At 55.0% G+C, this 18,399-nt stretch overlaps 1 long non-coding RNA gene across 2 annotated transcripts in view; it reads right to left on the minus strand.

Moving 5' to 3' along the window:
• Positions 1-18,399, minus strand: part of LOC114101644 (uncharacterized) — a 23,500-nt gene continuing 5,101 nt past the window's right edge. Inside the window, exons 2-4 of one of the 2 annotated variants that reach the window (XR_003584366.3) lie at positions 1,190-1,303; positions 356-485; positions 1-275 (exon numbers count right to left, since the gene is read on the minus strand). This is a non-coding gene — a long non-coding RNA (uncharacterized lncRNA). Of the gene's footprint in view, positions 276-355; positions 506-1,189; positions 1,304-18,399 lie in introns of both variants that reach the window. The other variant, XR_011706503.1, reaches the window with a different exon arrangement.

Below are 18,399 nucleotides of genomic sequence, written 5' to 3' on the forward strand. Positions count from 1 at the left end.
TTGATGGAAAAAAAGGTCAAGGAAAGCAACAGAAATGGACCCAGGCGCTGGGGATGTGGTCATGTGGCACAGTGGCAGAGCCCTTGACCAGCATGTACAGGCCCTGGGCTTGATCCCCCAGAGTGCAGCAAAGAAAGAAAAGAAAATCAATGTAGCCTGAGCCAGAGCAAGGATCTGTGGTTGTTGTTGTTGTTGTTCTGGGGATTTAATCCGGGGCACTGAGCCCCATCTCCAGCCCTTTTCATTTTTCATAGGTCTCCGCAGGCCACCTGGAACTGGAAACCATCCTGCCTCAGCCTCCCAAGGCTGGGGTCATAGTCAGGTGCTGCTGGGCCCTGCTACTCTGGGCTCTTACCTCTGAAGGGGGTGTGACTGCATGAGCCCTGGGGAGAGAGGCGCTGCAGTGCTCCTGGCCGTGGCTTCCTCCATCCATCCATTCCTCCAGCGGGGACCTCTGGTCCCTGACCTGGCACTAGGGACACACGCTGAAGAAGGCAGGCAAGGTCTGGGTGTACAGGGATGGAGAAGGAAGACAGAACACTGCTAGGCAGACACGAAGAGGCTTTTCAACAGCCACACTGCGGCCCAAGATCCCTTCATCCCTACCCAGCAAGAGGCCCTGGGAGCTGAAGCCAGATGGACCCAAGAGGCTGTAGTGACACTAGCACTGTCCATGCCCCTGCTGGGGGCACCTGGGAGCCAAGAGCACTGCCCATGGCAGTATAAGAGCACGGGCGGCTCACATCAGCAGCCCCAGAGTCGGCCCTCACCACGTCCTCCACTTGTCCTGGCAGCTGGGCACCTTCTGAGCACGGGTGCCCTGGATGCTTGCCTTGAATCCCTGGGGACAGGAGCAGCTCACTCACCTGCCTTCCAGGTGTGGGGCTTGCAGGGGGGAAAGGGGGACACAGAACTGTTTCCAGGTCCTTGCCCTGGCACAACTTGGCCACCTCAGCCTCGGGCCCAGGCCTCACAGGGTGGCCTCTCCATCTTGGGAATGTGTTGCTGAATCTAGAAGATGCTGAGGCAGAAGTGACGGGTGGGGGAGGGGGCAGGACAAGCTCAAGTGTGTCCCAGTGAGATGTATCAGCCCAAGGACCCCCAGCCCATGCCCCCTACCAGACATACATGCCCTGGTGGGAAGCCTGTACGGGTCACCAATACATCTCAGATGCAGGTGTACACTTACCGTGTGGTGACACACATGTGACCAGTGAGCAGATCCACCGCAAGTAGAACAAGAAATGCTTTTGCCTCTGGGTTTTGGCCTCCTTCATTCTGAATTCCGACCTGCCAAACACTCCTGGTGCAGAGCCACAGGGAAGAGCTCACCTTGCCACAGAGGCCCTGCCTGGCTGGCCTCCCCCAGCCCTGAGGCTTGGTACCTGGTCCCATCAAAGCCTCCTGGGAGTGGGCCCAGTGAAGAGGTCTCACAGGCAGCCCTGAGGGTCACCCCTGTACCCTAATGGCCCTCCAGTCTGCTGGAGAGCAAGGTGGGGACAACACATAGGGGTGGCTGAGGAGCCTGGTGAGCCCCAGAGGGAGGGAGCCCCAGGGGCCGGTCTCTCTCCCTGCCAGGCCTCTTGCCAGGCTCCCTGCCAACCCCCCCCAGCACCGCCCCCGACATGCCTGCAGGTCTGGCAGCCTCTTACTTTCAGTTGAAAAGGAGGCTCCAAAGTGTGTCTGGAAACTTGGGGGCCTAGGAGGTCCAAATCCCATGGGTCTCAGTTTCTCCCAGGAAAACTGGCCCAGAGCCAGAGAGATGGGGTGGGGGGGGGTCAGGCATGTATGTTCCCCTCCCCAGGCCTGGCAGGCTGTGGTCATCCTTGGCAGGAGTCAGCCATCCCCAGGAGGGGCAGGAGGAGGAGAACAGATGGGAGGCAGCAGCTCCCACTCCCTGGGACTGGGCTCCATCCACCCACCCAATCCAGAGAGCCTGGTCGAGTAGGGCAGTGGCCTCCAGGCCTCTTCAGGGCAGCCTGGCCTGGCTCACAGTGACAGGGAAGGGGAGGGAGTAGTCTCGGGTTGCCATTCCCCCACCTCCCACTCCAGGGCACTTAGGGAACAACTCCAGGCCTTGGGTCTCAGCCTCCCTTTTACAGAATGAAGGGCTCAGCTGGAGGTACAGCTCAGCAGTCAGGCACTTGGGCAGGCTGCTGGAGGCTCTGGGTTTGATCCCTAGCATCAAAACAATAATAACAATAACACTAATGAGGGGCTTCTGACCCCATCTGCCAGCTCTGGGCAGGAGGGGACATGAAACGCTTAGACTTTAAGAACTCCAGAGTCTACCCACCCAGCCCCTCTGTGTTTGCCTCCTTCCAAGAGAGAAGACAGGCTTTGGTGTCTATGTCCTAATACCTGGGCCTTGAAACCAGGTCCTGGAATCCCTGCGTGCAGAGAGCTCGGGCAGTGCAGGGGCCATGTGAAACTGGTCACTCTCTTTCCCTCTCAGGGCCACAGTGTCAGAAGTGAGGCTGGGCAAGCTGGAGGAGAAGACCTGAGCCCCCAGGGACAGGTTGGGCTGGCACAGCACTGTTTCAGCCCTGCCCCAGGGCCGGGTGGTTTAGCTACCCAGGACTGAGCTGAGCACAGCCCTGGCATTTCACATGACCCACTGCCCTCCCCAGACCTCAGTCTTACGCCTGCAGATTGGGAACAACCCCACCTTGAGGGCTGTGGTGAGGACCAGATTATACCAGTCAACTGCCCAGGATCCACAGCCCCCTCCCCTTTCCAGGTTGCAGGGCGTGGTAGGGCCAGCAGAACTGGGCATGGCAGAGTAGTCCCCTTTCCCCCGTTCCAAGGGTGGGGTGGGGGGCTGGGAAAAGTTCCAAAGCGGTGGCCCAGCTGGTGGGGAAGGGGTGGCATGGTGTGTGCATGAGGAGGTCTTGCCCTCTCCCATTTGCCTGGCAGCCTGGGAATGTGAGGTGGGGCCTCTGAACACCCGCAACTCCAGGCCCACCACCTCAGGATGGGGAGGCTGGGTGGGCAGGGCCTGCCCATGAGGGGGTGGCCTCCGTCTCCCCAGATGCAGGGCATCTCTCCCTCAGCCCACCTGCCTCAGGCTCCAGCCCTTCCCACACCTGTGTCTGCAGATGGCTCCTCCCTCTGGCCCAGGCAGGGTCAGAGTCTCCTGGCAGCCCCATGCCTTTGCACCCCTGCTGGGAAGCTCTTCCCTCCCTCCCATCTGTCCACTCGGCAGGTCCATCCTGCCCCAAGGTTAGCATGGCCCTCGCTTCTCCCACTGTATCATGGCCCCCTGGGTTTGCAGCCGCAGAGCTGGGCCCTATCTCAGGCTTCCCAGGCCTTCCCCAGGCTGGCGCTCCCTGAGGGCAGCCCCTGCAGATTGTCTTTGATGAACAGAAACAGATCAATAAGCAATTCACGGTCCTGCAAGAACCCCCGTGTTCCTACATTTCACTGACAAGTGGCTCAGAGACATTAAGGGACTGAAGTGGCAGTGCTGGGATCTGAAGTGAGGCAGTGGGCCTCCAGTGGGCCTTCTCTCCATGAAGAATCTGCTCTTTACCCTGAGGAGACCCAGGCGAAGCCATAGTGGCCTCACAACAGGGCTCGCAGACCCAGGGAGAGACCCCTGGTTTTGCCCTGGAGGAGGGGCAGCTGGCTTGCTTCCTCTCCCAACCAGGGGCCCACAAGAGGGGCTCAGGGCTTAGGAGAGCAGTTTTTCCCCTGGCCTGGGCCCACTTAGAGTGCAGAGTACCTGTGGCCCTTGGTCTGCCTGGGGACAGAGTTGGGCAGCTGGGCCCAGGACTTGACAGCCCCAGAAGGGACTGTATTGGATACCTCTGATGCTCTTGACCCACCCACCACCCTGAGGTGCCCTGCTGTGGACTCCAGTCCCCTTGAGGATTACCTGTCCACAGCAGTTGAGCAGGTAGGGGACCCCAGGAGGCCTCTGCTTGTCAGCAGCCCTAGAGCACCTGTATGGGAATTGCCAGGAGCTGGTCACTTGTGTCCTGTGGGAATGCAGGTGGTGTGCCCTCACCCTGCACCCTCCCCAGCCTCAGCCTCACCAGGAGCAGTGGCCAGGGCCCTCCAGTTGGTCAGGGCCAGGCAGAGAGACATACAAGAAGCTCTCACCTTGCCCATCAGCGTTTTTCTCTGGTTTTCCTCAGTGTTAACCATCCCAACAGCTCCTCCTAACCACCTCAAGGCTCTTATGGAGGATCCCATGTAGCCCAACATGGCCGTGCACACCTGTAATCCCAGTGACGTGGGAGGCCAAGGCAGGAGGATTAGTGAGTTCAAAACCTTAACGACATAGAGGATCTCACTTAATGCTTACAATCCTGATTCTGCATTTGAGAAAAGTGAGGCATGGAAAGGTTGTGGGATTCATCTGAGGTTGCACAGCTTGTACATGTAGGAGCTGAGACTTGAGCCAAAGCTGTCTGACACAGAATCCTTGCTTGAAACCCCATCTCATAGCAGGGGGAATGTCCTTTCCTCCCTGGGCCCCTCACCCCACCCCACAGTGAGTCCAGGCATCCCTGGGGAATTCCACAGGCCTGGAGGAGGAGGAGGAAGTCCTCTCTGCCCCAGGTCATCCTTCTCTGCTGCTGCCTTATAGAGGTGGGGCCAAGGGAACAGGAGAGAAGGGCTGTTCCTGGTGCCCGGCAGCCAGGGTTGCCCGACTACACAGGGTGTGAGTATGTCCAAGGCTCCCCTGCCCACCCTGCCCCAGCTGGCTCCCAGCCAGAGCCCCTTCCTGCCAGCACCCCCCAGTCTGGCCCCCAGCACCTCAGGGGCCTGAGAACAGCAAGTGGCTTGCTGGAAGGGACAGAGTGGCCAAGGGGCCTCTGGATAATCTTGGGGAACGCAGACTGTCCACTCCACAGGGGTTCGCCAGCCCCCTGGCACCACAGGCCAGACCACTGCATGTTACTTCAGCTCTTCAACACCCTCAGTGTCTCTGATCCCGGTGACACATGGGCGAGGTTAGGGAGCAGAAAGCCACAGGGCTCCTGAAGAAAGGCAACTGGCTGCCCTTTGTCCCCCGGCCCTCTCAGCTCCCTCTCTGGCCAGGCCTCAGCAGCACTCTCCTACATCATCCATCTCCAGTTTTGGTCTTCTTTGCCAGCCACCCTGTGACCCTGAAAGGTTCCCCCACCTCCAGCCTCTCTTGGATGGCTCCCACCCGAGGGGCACATGGGTGTGCTGCCTGGAGGCTTCCGGCCCCCTTGGTATTCAGGACTGCTGCTCTCCTTGCTCAGATTCCAGGCACAGCCCACCACATCCCGACGCAGTCCTCCAGGCTGTTCCTCCGTTTGCAGGTTGAAAATCAATAGTTACCCTGCTGGCCTGTAATCCCAGCGGCTCAGGAGGCTGAGGCAGGAGGATCGAGTTCAAAGCCAGCCTCAGCAGAGGTGAGGCGTTAAGCAACTCAGTGAGACCCCATCTCTAAATAAAATACAAAACAGCGCTGGGGATGAGGCTTAGTGGCCGAGTGTCCCTGGGTTCAACCCCGGCACCACCACCCCCCCAAAAAAAAAGAAAGAAAAAAAAAATCAATGGGTTTTCTACCCCTTGTGGACGATGATGGCGCGCAAATGGAGGGACTTTATTTAGACGGTAGTGAGTTCAGTTTAATCCGTGTCGGAGCAAACAAAATGAGTGCCTCAAACATCCCGGACAGGAACGCACAGGAGGAGGCCGCCGGAGAGGGAGGGCCAGGGGCGGGGGGCCGCTAAGGGCAGGCGAGAGGGCTGGGCTCGCCGGCCTCTGATCCGGCTCAAACTTTCCCAAGCCCAAGTCAGTCCCGCTGGCCCTGGGTGACTTCCACCCTGTCCGCTGCTGGCCCTCCTCTTCCCGGCGGCCTGCCGAGGCGGAGGGTAGTTAGTGGCCACCGTGCGCCGCGGGCCCCTCCGGGTCAGTCTTGGCGCTAGGTCCCAGGGAGGCATCCGATTGGCTCCGCTCTCACCAGGCCGCCCCTGATAGGCCCCTGGGCAGCCTATGGATGGGCTCCCCTCGGCTGGCTGGTCCAACCCGTGTCGGGCAGGACAGATTCAGGGGCCTGGGCAGCGGGAGTCTGGGCGGAGCTGGGGCGGAGCTGGGGGGCCTGGGCGGGAGCTGGGCCGGGCAGGAGCTGGGTCTGGGCGGAGCTGGGCTAACAGCGCCCCCTGGTGTTCTGATGGGCCCCGGGGACCCCAGGCCCACTGAAGGCCGCGGGTCAAGGTCTGAGGATGACCGACCACCCTCCCAACCCTATCTGGAAGGGGACAAGCCGCGGGAGGTGTGGGCGAGTCGAGGTCCCTGGGGCTGGGCGGGGCCGCGGGTCGTGCGGGGCCTGGGCGGAGCAGGAGCGCCCCGGCGCCGGTCTGCCCCTTGCAGCCCGTGCCCAGCCCGCACCCCACCCCCCTTTGATGGCTCCGGGACTAGGAGGGCTGCGGCTCCTGTGCCTGCCCTCAACTTGCCTCAGATCTTGCTTCTCGGGTTTGGTCTTGGAGACCTCTGCGCCGACTCTTCAGAGGGTACCCCTGCCTTTCTCCAGGCTGGAGTCAGGGAAGCTGCCCCCTCCGGGCCTGGGGAGAGGGAGGCCCTGTGTGCCTCTCCCCGCAGATCTGCCTTTCCCGAAGCGCCGCCCGGGCCGCGCCCCAAATAGGAGCCTTCCTAATTGCCCTGCACTAATTGCCCGCTTCACCTGTGCTGCTGGGCGGTCTCCCCTGGGCCAGGAGCTTGTTATCGGAAGTGAGCTCCAGTCTCAGTTTGCACGAGTTCAGACGGGGGGGATGCACTTGTGATTTGGAAGATTTGTCATTCAAGATTCCCTATTCCCTCCGGGAGAGGTTCTGTAAACAACTCTCGTTCTCCTGCCCAGAGGGGGATTCCTGACCTGGGACGTGAAGAGGCACGAGCAGGAAGGCTCAGGGGCTGTCCCCTTGCTGGAGGCTGGGCTAGGCTCAACACTGAGCCACAGCCTTTCTGAAGGCCTAGCCCTGGTGCTTTCGTTTTTTTTGCTTCAAAGAGTTTTATTGATGTATAATTTATATGCTATGAGATCTGCCCAGTTGTAAGGAAGTGTACAATCCATTTTTAGTACATTTACCGAGTGAAGCAATTCATTTTTATTTTTTGTGACACTAGTGATTGAACCCAGGGGCACCCTACCTGAACTTTTTTTTTTTTTTTTTCCTTTGGTACCAGGGATTGAACTCAGGGGCACTTGACCACTGAGCCACATACTAAGCCTTTTTTTTTTTTTTTTTGGTATTTTATTTAGAGACAGGGTCTCGCTGACTTGCTTAGCACCTCGCTTTTTTTTTTTTTAATTTATTTTTTAGCTTTAGGTGGACACAATATCTTTATTTTATTTTTATGTGGTGCTGACGATCGAACCCGGTGCTTCACGCATGCCATGCCAGCGGGCTACTACTTGAGCCATATCCCCAGCCCCAGCACCTCGCTTTTGCTGAGGTTAGCTTGAGCTCCTCCTGTCTCTGCCTCCCGAGCCACTGGGATTACAGGTGTGTGCCACCATGACCGGCCCTTTTTATTTTTTGTTTTTAGTGAGACCCTGTCTCAGGGTCTCATTGAATTGCTGAATCTGGCCTCAAACTTGCTAGCCTCCTGCTTCAGCCTCCCCAGTAGCTGGGATTACAGGCATGCACCACCACACCCAGCTTCAATCATTTCTAGTAAACTTTCAGAGTTGTGCAATCAACACCACATTGGAGTTTTAGATAATTTATATCACACCCTCCAGGTTCCCTTGAGTCTGTGTGTAGCCAGTCCTTGCAGGCCACCATGGGTCTGCATTCTATATCTGTAAGTTCACCTTTCCTGGATGTCTTATGCACATAAGGTCACCTGTGGTCTTTCCCTCACCCAGCACAATGTCTTGGAGCCTATCCTGCCGTGGCATGCCTTTTCCACTGTGTCAATATGCCACAGTTGATTCATTTATTTACCAGTTAGTGGATGCATGGCTGTGTGTTTCCATTTTGTAGCTATTATGAATGATGCTGCTGGGCTTGATGGTGCATGACTGTAATCCCCACTACTTGGAATACTGAGGTGAGAGAATCCCAATGTCAATGCCAACCTAGGTAACTTAGTGAGACCCTGTCAAAAAAAAAAAAAAAAAAAAAGACCATGCTGGGTGCCATGGCGTATGTCTGTAAGCCCAGCAACTCAGGAGGTTGAGGTGGGAGGATTGGAAACTGTCAAAGTGTTTTTTTCTTTCCTTTTCTTTTTGGCAGGGGGGATGGAACCCAGGGTTGTTTTTACCACTGAGCCATATCCCCAACCTTTTTTTTTAATTTATTTTTAGAGACAGGATCTCACTAAGTTGCTTAGGGCCTCACTAAATTGCTGAGGCTGGGCTGGGGATGTGGCTCAAGCAGTAGCGCGCTCTCCTGGCCTTCGTGCAGCCCGGGTTCGATCCTCAGCACCACATACAAACAAAGATGTTGTGCCCGCCGATAACTAAAAAATAAATATTAAAATTCTCTCTCCCCCCCCCCTTTGAAAAAAAAATTGCTGAGGCTGGCTTTGAACTCACAATCCTCCTGCCTCAGCCTCCCGAGTTGCTGGGATTACAGGTGTGCGCCACTGCACCCAAGTGCTTGTCTAAGTCATTGCTTCTTTCTGCATTTCCACCAGCAATAAGAGTTTCAGTGGCTCCATGTTCCCGTCAACAGTTACATGTTCAGTTTGTTTAATTTTAGATAGTCTGATGAGTAATTATTGGTATCTCATTGTGGCTTTAATTTGCATTTTACTGGCTAATGATTCTGACACATTTTCATGTGCTTATTAGCTATCTGCATATCTTCTTTGGCAAAGGGTTCAAATCTTTTGCCCCTATAAACTTTGGGTCATGTGTATCATTAAGTTCCAGGAGTTCTTGCTATATTCCAGATATATGACATGGAAATATTTCCTTTCAGTCTGTGGCTTTTCATTTTATCAATGGATTTTTAGGAATGCAGATGTCTTTAATTTGTGGGGGGGGGGGGTAAATATTTCTTTATTTTTGGCACTGGGGATTGGATCTAGAGGTACTCTACCATTGAGGCACCTCCCCAACCCTTTGTATCTTTTATTTTGAGACAGGGTTTCACTGAGGTGCCAGGCAGGACTCAACCTTGTGATCCTCCTGTCTCAGCCTCAGGAGTAGCTGGGACTACCTGTTTTGTGCTTCCACCCCTGGCTAGGTCTTTAATTTTGATAAAGTCCCATTTATCAATTTTTTCCTTTAGAGACTTAGAGAGACTGGAACTTGTGATCCTCCTGGTTTCGCCTCCCTGCCAGCATTTCCCCTGCCCACGTTGACTTGGTGACTGCTCAGCCTCCAACCTCTGCAGGGCCCTGAGGATGAGGAGCAGCAGAGGAAAGAGCCCCCAGCCCCCAGCCCGTCCTCCTCCAGCCGCCTTCCGTGGTCCTCTGCCCTGGAGGAGCTGCCCCACCTCCTTTCCCCTGGCTGTTGTGGGGCAGGAGGAGCCCAGTTCCCTGCTTCTGTCGCCACCCCCCTCGCTCCACAGGGGCTCTGGGCTTGGCCAGGTGGACAGGTGACTGGTTTAGGTCACTGTTTTGGTGGTCAACCTAATACTAGCAAGTACTTGTTGTTTGTTTGTTTTTTCTAGGAATGTAAGAATGGTTTAATATTGAAAAGTCAATCAGAGGGCTGGAGTTGTGGCTCAGCGGCAGAGTGCTCACCTAGCACAAGAGGCCCTGGTTTTGATCCTTGGCACCACATAAAAAAATAAATAAATAAAAAGAAATCATCAAGAAAAGTCAATCAGTACAACTCTCCATATTACTAGAATAAAGAAAAATTAAATGATCATCTCAAGGGACTGGGGTTATGGCTCAGTGGTAACATGCTTGCCTAGCATGCGTGAGGCACTGGGTTTGATTCTCAGCACCACATACAAATAAATAAAATAAAGGCCCATCAACAACTAAAAAATATTAAAAAAAAAGATCATCTCAACAGACATGGAAGAAGTATTTGCTAAAATTCAATACCTATTTTATGATTTTTAAAAAATACTCTTAGCAAATAATGGAAGGATACTTTCTTAATCTGAAATAGACATCTATGATATATCTACACACATTCTTTTTTTTTTAACATGTACTCTTTTTTTTTTGCATTACAATTTTTTTTTTAAAGAGAGAGAGAGAGATAGTGAGAGAGAATTTTTTTTTTAATATTTATTTTTTAGTTTTCGGCGGGCACAACATCTTTGTTTGTATGTGGTGCTGAGGATCGAACCCGGGCTGCACTCATGCCAGGTGAGCTCGCTACCACTTGAGCCACATCCCCAGCCCCAGCATTACAATTCTTAATACACACGTATACCACAATTTATCATATCTCTGTTTGTATATAAGGTATGTTGACACCAAATTCAAATCTTCATACATGTATTTTGTATAATGATGACCATCTCCTTCCACCATTCTTGCTATTCCCTTCCCCCTCCCTCTCCCTGTTTGTTTTTTGAGACAGGGTCTCACTAAGTTCCCGAGGCTGGCCTGGAACTTGTGATCCTCTTGCCCCAGTTGCTGGGAGGACAGGCCTGGGCCACAGCACCTGGCTCCAGTCCAGCCCTCTTAAGGGTGGGCAGTTCACCCAATCATCCCCTTCTCGGGCTGTTAAGTCCTGTCCAGTTCCCTGCTCCTAACAGGGGTCTCAAGGGAAGCACCTAGTGGCCTGCTTAGGTTCCAGCTCACCACGGTGGAAAGGAGTGGAGGATTCTAGCAACTTCTGCCAGGGACCCCAATGCCCTCCAGGGCACAGCTCTCTGCTAGGGAAGGGTGGCAGAGTGAAGGGTTGCTTTCTGGAGATCTCCGTGTCACCAACTGGACAGTACTAGACCCTTGGTGGGCTGCTAGGGTGATGTCACCAACTGGACAGTACTAGACTCTCCAATTCCAGGGGTTGCCTGCTAGGGGACGGTGACACTGCAGCCCGCGAGGCAGAGATGAAGCCTAGACAGTTCCTCCCCTCACCCCACCCCACCCCCCGCCTCGAGGCTGGGCGCTAGGCTGGCTGCTCGGGGTGCCTGGCCCCCGTGTATGCACCTGCAGAATGGGCCGGCTAGCGTGCGGGCAGCCGGGGAGGGCCGGGCGGGTGGCGAGGGCTCCGCAGTGGGGTGGGTGGGGTGGAAGGGCGGCCCCCGTTCCCCCTCCCCCGGGGTTAGGGTTGCCGGGGCGGAGCCCGCAGGGTAGTGGAGGCTCGGGGGCTGGGACGCGCTGGAGCAGGGGGCGCGCGGCGTGGCGGAGGGACCGGCCGCGGCCGCCAGGGGGCGCGGGTGCGCGGAGCAGGGCTCATGGCGATTGAGCCACCTGCGTCTCCGCCTCCGCTGCGCATCTGGCTCCTGGGCTCTGAGTCAGTCACCTTGGATACCAGGAATAACAGGTCTGCGTGATGCACAGACCGTGGAAAGTGGGAAGTTCCCCCAGGCGACAGCAACCTGCTTAGGACCGGCTGGGCCTGGCCCACCCCCACCAATGGGGAGAAAGATCCAGCAGCTGGCTGGACCCAGACTGCCCACCAGTGCCCTGCCCCCTGTCCAGGCGCCAGGCTAAGGACGGTCCTGTGTACTGGCAGCTATACTGATTAAAGTTCCTTTCCTGCTTTTCACTGTTAATTTGGGGGGCAAGTGGCTAGACCTGATTTCTTGGGACCTCCGAGTGGAGCCCCTGGTCTCGGACGCCAGCAACCTGACACTGGGGCTTGTCTGAATTGTGTGACCTGGGCCAAGCCCAGTGTCCTCTGACCTCAGTGTCTCCTCATCCTTCTCTTCTTTCCTCCTCTTTCTTGTGTTTCTTCCCTTTCTTCCTTCTTCTTCTCCTGCTCCTCCTTTTTTAAATCCCCCCTTTTTCTTTTTTAGAACTGGGGATTGAACCCCAGGGCTTTGCAAATGGGAGGCAAACTCTTTGCCACAGAGCTACATCCCAGTCCTCCTTCTTCTTTTTCTTCTCCTTGTCTCCTCTTCTTCTCCTTCTCCTCCTCCTTCACTGGGGATTGAACCCAGGGATGCTCTACCACTGAGACAGGGGCTTGCTAAGTTGCCCAGGCTGGCCTGGAACTTGTGATCCTCCTGCCTCAGGGATCACAGGTGTGTGCCACTGGGCCTGGCCTCAGTTCCCCTCCCTCTCACTTACTGCAAACCACAGCTATTTATCCAGCACCCACAGGGGACAATGGAAAATGAGGCGGGAGATGCAGAGGAAGTGGAGGCACATGTGCCCAGCCACCTCTCAGCCCCTCCAGCCCTGGGATGTTCGAGGTTAGAGTGGAGGTGCTGCAACACCACCCCTGCAGGCAGCCCCAAGACCTGAGCAGAGGGACACACCTGGCCCAGGCCAGCCCAGCTCCAGAAGCCCACGGCTGTCTTTGCTCTAGCCCTCCCCAAGCCCTGTGGGTTAGTTGAGAGTCCAGAAAGGGAGGCTATGCCTGTGAGGTCACAGGGTCCTGCAGGAATCCAGGCCAGGTGCTGGGAGGGTCGGGAGGAAGCAAGCTGGCCTTCTCTGCCCTGTTTTACTGCCCCTCCAACTTCAGGGCCCCCAGCATGGTCAGAGCTATCATCCACTGGGAGAAGTCAGGCAGGTTTGGGTCTTTGGGCCAGCATCTGGGCTGGACCACCTCTGAGCCTCTCTACTGGGGCCCAGCATGCCTGGGATTCTCATGCTGCCGTAAATGAATCAGTTCTTCCTGCTCCCAGCCCTGCAGGGCATTCCCACCCCCTCCTACTCCTAATCCCAGAATTTGTGTCAGCCCTCCACCCTTGAAGGCAGAGGACCCCACCCATCTGCCTGATTTACTCTTGTTTGTTTTTTTTTTCTTGGTACTGGGAATTGAACTCAGGGACATTCAACCACTGAGCCACATCCCCAGCCCTAGTTTGTATTTTATTTAGAGACAGGGTCTCACTGAGTTGCTTAGGGCCTCCCAGTTGCTGGGGCTGGCTTTGAACTCTCGATCCTCCTGCCTTAGCCTCCCAAACTGCTGGGATTGCAGGTGTGGGCTACTCCGCCCGGCCATGATTCACTGTTTCTGAACTTACTCATCAGTGTCTATGGGCAACTTCTACCCTCCTGACCCCAGCTGTGGGCTGGCGAGGAGAAACTTCCCCTTGCAGGACACCAGTAGATCAGGTCAGGGAGCGCCTCCAGCCTGAACCCAGGCCCTGCTCACTTCCTGGGAAGAGCATTCCAGAGAGAGGGACCAGCACCTGCAAGGTCTGAGGAGGCCTGAAAGCCAAGAGCTCCAGGGGAGGAGGATGTCATCTCTTTGGAGAGGGGCAGCCAGGGAGGGCTTGGGAAAGAGGGGTCCGTTGGACTGTGGTTGTGTCAGGTCCCTCAGGCAGCAGGAGGCTGAGGCTGCCCTGGGAGGTGCGGTGGCCCAGTGAGGAGGGGTGGGGTCAGGGCACTTGACACAACTGTCACCTTCCTTGACCAGTGATGCAGATCACAGGGACTCCTCTTCATCTCTCCTTCAGAGCCTTCCCTGCCCTCTTACCTCTGGTCCTTAGAACAAGCTCCAGGGGCCTGCTGTTGAATGGATTCATGAGAGGAGCTGCTCAGAAGTACTGGCTGACAACCCAACTCCCCTGGCCAAGGATAGAGGAGCCCAGCCCACCATCCCAAACTCTGCCAGCCTCCATCTTGTGAGGGGGAACTTCTAGGGCAAGGGATCTCAGCCTTCATCAGCCTTCCCCGAGTCCAGAACCTCATTAGGGTTATTAGGAACGCAGGAAGCCACAGCCCTCCCCTCCTGGGATGGCGTGAAATTCACAGGGTTCAGCTAGGTGCAGGGGAGCACTCCTGTGAGGCAGGAATTTCGAAAATTGGAGGCCAGCCTGGGCAGTTTATCGAGACCCTGTCTCAAAAAATAAAAAAGGGCTGGGGGAGAGCTGCGTTCAATCCCTAGCACCACCAAAAAAAGTCTATAGATTTCACCCATGGTTCTCTGAGTCTGTGGGGCTGATCATCTGACCTCGCTCACTGGGAAGTCACTGAGACAACATCTTCGAGCAGTATGTTGCCAGTGGGAACCCTTTAAAATCTACCTCAGCCCGGCAGGGGGTACCTGCCTGTCATCCCAGCAGCACTGTGAGTTCAAAGCCAGCCTCAGCAACTTAGGGAGGCCCTAAGCACCTTAGCGAGACCTCCCTCTCAAAATAAAAAAGGGCTGGGGATGTAGCTCAGGGGTTAAGCGCCCTTGAGTTTAATCTCTGGTATCAAAAACAAAAACAAAAATCGAAAAAACAAACCACCACCAACAAAAAACAAACTTAATCACACCAAACAAACAAAGCGGTCCTCCTTTCCAAAAATTAAAAACATAAACATAACAGCATAAGGGCTCCCTGGCCCTCCTTGCTGACCCTTCCCCAGTGATTCAACAACAGATCACTGTGTGGCTTATTTTTGAAATAACAGGGTTGATTTTTCTTTTAATACTTTTCTGTGGAAATATTAATAGTCCTAGCCACCCTGTGGCTGGGGGCGAGTGCTTGCTGGTGGGCTGTGTCTGGGAGGCCTGCATGGACCCATGGCTGCTATCTCCACTGGACAGATGCGGAGCTCTGAGCAGGCCCTCTGCTCTTGATACCGGGTCACCTTCTAAATCAAGAACTGTTGAGGGTGAAGGCGCTGTTATCACTGTGCTGGGATGACAGGGATTCTCCCCAGCATATTCCCTGGTGGTGATAGACCCATCTCCAAGTAGCCTAAGCCCCAACCATAATTGACTGACTCATATAGTGCAAGCCCAGGTGCCCAGGCATGGCTGGGTCAGGGATCCTACAAGGACCAAGACAGAGAAGCCACTGAATATGCCCCACATGGAGAGGAGGGGACTCCAGGCTCCAGTCTCTCACCATGCCCAGCCAGGGAGCAGGGGCTCTGCTGTGTAGAAAACTCAAGAGAGCCTATGAGCGCCTGGGGTGTCCCGTGGCTGCTCACACCTCACCTAGGCCTGGCCCACGCCTGTAATCCTAGCAGCTCCAAAGGCTGAGGCAGCAGGATCACAAGTTCAAAGCCAGCCTCAGCAAATTAGCTCGGCCCTGTCTCAAAATTTAAAAAAATAAATAAATAGGGCTGGGGTTGTGGCTCAGTGGTAGAGTGCTCACCTAGCCTGTGAGAGGCCCTGGGTTTGATCCTCAGCACCACATTAAAAAAATAAATAAATAAAAAAAAGGTATTGTGTCCAACTACAACTAAATAATAAATGTTAAAAAATAAAAATAAAAAAAATGAATAAAAAAGGGCTGGGGGCATAGCTCAGTGATAAAGTGCCCCTGGGTTCAATTCTCAGTACCACAAAATAATAATAATAATAATAATAATAATAATAATAATAATAATAAAAATCCCATGGAGCTGGGTTGTGGCTCAGTGGTAGAGCACTCATCTGGCTTTGATCCTCAGCACCACATCAAAATACATAAAAAAAATAAAAGTTATTGTGTCCATCCACAACTAAAAGAAAGCATAGCCAAGGGTCAGGTGCAGGGTGTACATGAGTAGTTCCAGCTACCCAGAAGGCTGAGGCAGGAAGATAACTTGAGCCTGGGGGTTCAAAGCCAGCCTGGGCAACAGAGTGAGACCTCCAACTTGTGTGTATGTGTGTGTGTGCATGCGCGCACACGCACTATATATTGATCCTACCTCCTCAGTACTTGGCTTGCAAAGGTTTAACTGTGTAATAATAATGAAATATAAATTCAGGCTGAATTCTCCATTTTCACTTTTCCAGTGCTGGGGAGGGCCCAGACCTTGCACAGACTAGCCAGGTGCTCTACACTGAGCCAGCCGTCGTCCCCACCACCCTCTTTATTTTCTGTTTTGAGCAGTGTCTAGCCAAGTTGCCAGGCTGGCCTTGAACTTGTGATCCACCTGCCTCAGCCTCTGGAGCAGCTCTGCCTCAGGCTGAATTATTTCCTGGAACACTAAAGGGTTAAACAAGAACCACTGCAGTGGGCATTGCGCACGTTCCTTGGCGAGTGGGCGTGAGTCTGTCTGGGGTACCATGGCCACAGAAGAAACTGCTGTGTGCGGAGCTCTGGGCACGCCCCTTTCCCACTGGAACTGTCACTCCTTTGCTGTGTGTTGGATCCTCTGGTGTCCAGGGGATCACTTGTTTCCATCTAGTTTTGTCCTGTCTTCACTTGTACTAGCAGCTCCAACTGAGCCTTGAAAGGCTGGCTGGAAGGGAGGAGAGAGGGCAGGAGGGCTGCAGCTGTGGGGAGGGCAAGGAGCCCAGCCTGCCCGAGGGGCACTTGGCTCAAGGTGCAGATCCTTCAAGGCCAGAGGAGCTTCTGCTGGTCTAGATGGGTGGTGGGAGGGCAGGACCTAGGTGAGGTGTGGGTAGGCACAGGACACCCAGGCTCTCACCGGTCCTGCCAGTCCTGCCACCAGGAATGCCTTCTCTTTGACTTCTCAAAATCCACCTACTCATTTCACAGGTAAGTGGCTGGTGCTCAGATAGGCAGTTACTCAACCTGTTCCACAGCTGGTGAGGAGCTGAACAGGCAGAACCCAGCCCGTCCCTTCCTGAGGAGGCTGTGTGTCCTCCCCTTTTTCCCTACCCAGCTCACAGGATCCCAAGGCCTTGCTGGGGGTCAGGTCAGTGGGTTTCTCTGTGAGTCAATGAACCCCTCTCTCTAGCCCTATGCCCTCCCCTTCTACCAGCAGGTGACCTAAAAAAAAAAAAAAAAGAACCACCAGGGTATATCCACCTTTACCCTGCCCTCACCTGCATCTGTGAAGAACTGCCCATGAGTTGGGCATGGTGGCGCATGCCTGTAATCCTAGCAGCTCGGGAGGCTGAGATAGGAGGATTGCAAGTTCAAAGCCAGACTTAGCAACTGGGAGGTGCTAAGCACCTCAGTGAAACCCTGTCTCTAAATAAAATACAAAATAGGGCTAGGGAGGTGGCTTAGTGTCCCTGAGTTCAATCCTCGGTACCCCACCCCCCAAAAAAAAACTGCCTATGGCTCCAGATGAGGGTGCATGTAGCAGGAGAAGGAGAATGGAGGGGGTTGGAGGGGGCCACCGCTCAAGGCCATTGCTCCAACAGGTCTCAGCTGTCCTCCAGTATTGGTGATTTGATCTGTCAGTGCACTGCAGGTACGTATGCGCAGCGCCCCTGTAAGATGCAGCAACTTCACTCATGCACACCTAGGCGCGGCATGCTGGGCCTGCACACTGCACACATGTGCGTGTGTGGGCATGCTCCTGTGCCCACGTGCACACTGGTGCACACGCGGGTGCTCACACACATCCTGTACATTTTACTTCCACTCCTTTTATGCTGATTGTCTCCAGCTCCTGCCCTTCCTGTGCCCTTCACTGCTCCCATGGTCTCTCTCCCCGCTGGGCCCCAACCTTCTCCAGATAGCTTCTCCCTCCACTCCATGACCTCTGGTGAAGGACACTGTGACCTGCATGTTACAAAACCTTTTTCCGGGGGCACTGGTCCCAGCTGACCATTTCCTCTGCCTTGGGCTGCCTTCACCTCCTAGAATCCTGTGTCTTTTTTATTTTTTTGTAGTTGTAGATGGACAGCATGCCTTTATTTTTTTATGCAGTGCTGATCAACCCAGCCTCACAGGTGCTAGGCAAGCACTCTGCCACAAAGCTACAGCCCCAGCCCTGGCACCTGTGCCTCCGACTTCTCCTGTCCTCTCCCTGTTACTCCACGTGCCAGGCTCAGGCCTCCGACCCGCTCCATTCTTCTTCTCGCTGCTGCCCCTGCTTTGAACCCCCTCACAGCCAGGCCCTCTCCCCAGCCTCCAATTTCCTTGGACACATCCCTCATTGCAGGGCCTCAGCCTGAACCGGGGGCACCCTCACCTCCTCTCCTTTCCCACCCACACCCAGCTGTCCTCCAGTATCTGTGATTTGATCTGCAGAATCCGTGCAGAACACAGTGCTTCTCTCCAAGGCCCCCATACCACCCTTTACCAACACCCCTTCAAAGCCATGGTGGCTGGCACCTCCACCCCCTCACCCCCCGCCACTGATTCTCAGCAGCCCAGAGGGAGGCCAGAAATCCAGCGCCAGCTGCTGAGTTCCTACGCCCAGAACCTGTAGGATGTAGGTCCCAGGATTTGAACCCCCCCCATCTCTGGCCTCACTGAGCAGCCTCCCAATCAGCTCACACATAGACCTCTGCCCTGGAGGGAGGGCCAAGTGAAGGGAGGGTGCTTCAAGCCAGGTCTCAGCAGGAGCAGGCGAGGGTAAAAGTCAAATCCTCTCCCCAGTTGGCAAGACTCAGCCCTCAGCCCCTCCCTGCCCCAAGCCTCTCTGGGAATCATCATCCACCCTTCATCCCCTGCCCCAGCTGTGCGTCACACCCTGAGGCCATCCAACTTCCTTTAGGAGTCTGCCCATTAACGGCTGTCCACACTGTCC

This window comes from Marmota flaviventris, chromosome 2 (genome assembly GCF_047511675.1).
Source record: "Marmota flaviventris isolate mMarFla1 chromosome 2, mMarFla1.hap1, whole genome shotgun sequence".
In the NCBI taxonomy this organism is placed as follows: Eukaryota; Metazoa; Chordata; class Mammalia; order Rodentia; family Sciuridae; genus Marmota; species Marmota flaviventris.